The 2,049-nt window shown below is 35.3% G+C and overlaps 1 pseudogene; it reads left to right on the forward strand.

The window, feature by feature from the left end:
• The first annotated feature begins 1,710 nt into the window (after positions 1–1,710).
• Positions 1,711–1,821, forward strand: LOC112324814 (small nucleolar RNA R71; annotated as a pseudogene).
• Positions 1,822–2,049: the final 228 nt, after the last annotated feature.

Here is a 2,049-nt window from a genome sequence, read left to right on the forward strand (position 1 = left end):
GCTTCACTGGAAGTATTTTCAAATTGATCATAAATTAATTTTTCAATAAAATCTACTTCCTGTAAATCATTATCATCTCCAGGTTGCTTGCAAATGTTAAAAACATTCATCTCCAATGTCATGTTTTTAAAAGATAACTTCATCACTCCATTCCTACAATTAATCAATGCATTAGAAGTTGCAAGAAATAGACGTCCTAAAATAACAGGAATTGAATTGCATGCTTCAACAGGTTGTGTATCCAACACAATAAAATCCACAAGAAAGATGAATTTATCAACTTGTACTAACACATCTTCAACTATTCCGCTAGGCACTTTTACAGATTTATCAGCAAGTAAAAGAGTTATAGAAATAGGTTTTAACTCACCTAGAATGAGACTTTGAAAAACCGAATATGGAAGTAAATTCACACTAGCTCCAAGATCAAGTAAAGCTTTGTCAATTTTATATTCTCCAATAAAGCAAGAAATTGTAGGATAACCAGGGTCTTTATATTTCAAAGCATTATCGTTCTGAAGAATGGCACTTACTTGTTCGGCTAAGAAGGCTTTCTTTTTCACATTCAATTTTCTCTTCACAGTGCACAGATCTTTCAAAAATTTAGCATAAGATGGTACCTGTTTAATAGCATCTAACAAAGGTATATTAATTCTTACCTGTTTAAAAGTTTCAAAGATTTCAGAATTGTGATTTACTTTCCTTTGTTTGGTCATGGTATGAAGAAATGGAAGTGCTGGTGGGGAATCAGTCTCCCCCTTGCAATGTTCAGGTTCAACCCTTTCCTTACCCTTAGAGACTAACTCATCTTCTTTCTCACAAGGTTCAAGAACGGGTTTTTCAATCAACTTCCCACTGCGGAGAGTAGTGACTGATTTGACTTGATCCATATGTTGGCTTTCGGAACCACTTGCACTTGAATTGTATTGCCCTTTGGGATTTTGCTGGGGTTGAGATGGAAACTTACCTTTCTCCTGAAAACTGAGAGCAGATGTGAACTTTGCAAGAGTATCTTTTAGATCTGCCATGGTTTGAGCATTTTGAGTGTTGATTGTCTCTTGCTTTTCAATGAATGCATGCAATGTTTCCTCAAGATTTCTTCTAGGAGGGGGAACATAAGGAAGTGCATATCCATGAGAATTTTGAAAATTATGGTGTGCTTGAAATGGTGGCTGTGAAGTTTGTGCATTATTGTTACCGCTCTTCCAACTGAAATTTGGGTGATTTCTCCAACCAGGGTTATACGTTTACGAGTATGGGTTATGACTTGGCCTTTGAAAACTATTTAAAGCATTGGCTTGTTCATGGAGACATTCCTTAAAAGAAGGCAAAGTTGGACAATCATTGGTTGAATGTTTATAAGTTTCACAAATTTGACACACAATTTCTTGAACAGATTTTATTTGTCCACTCTTTTTTAATTCTAGTGCCTCGACTTTTCTAGCTAAAGATGCAAATTTGGCTTGGAGGACATGATCTTCCCTAAGGTTGTACATGTCTCCATTAGATGTATGAGGTTGAGTTTTACCTGATGCCTCACACGTACCTGTGGTGTCCCAATTCTGAGCATTTTCAACTAGCAAGTCTAGGTACTCCATTGCTTCATCAGAGTCTTTATCTTCAAAAGTTCCATTGCACATCAACTCCACCATTTGCCTATCTTTAGGTGTTAACCATTCATAAAATTATGAAACCAATCTCCATGTTTCAAAACCATGATGAGGACAGGTATTAAACAAGTTTTTATATCTATCCCAACACTCGTAAAATGTTTCTCCTGGTTTTTGAGTGAAAGTGGTGATTTGTCTTTTGAAAGAGTTTGTTCTATGAGAAGGGAAAAACTTCTTTAAAAACTGTTGTTGCATTTCATCCCAAGCACGAATGGATCCTGACCTAATATTTTATAGCCATGTTTTAGCTTTATCTTTTAATGAAAAAGGAAAAAGCTTTAATCTGATGGTGTTCATGCTACAATTTAAGTCATTATAGGTGTTACAAACTTCTTCAAATTCTCTAAAATGCAAGTATGAATTTTCTAATTCTAAGCCA

Source organism: Populus trichocarpa, chromosome 17 (genome assembly GCF_000002775.5).
Source record: "Populus trichocarpa isolate Nisqually-1 chromosome 17, P.trichocarpa_v4.1, whole genome shotgun sequence".
NCBI classification, from domain to species: Eukaryota; Viridiplantae; Streptophyta; class Magnoliopsida; order Malpighiales; family Salicaceae; genus Populus; species Populus trichocarpa.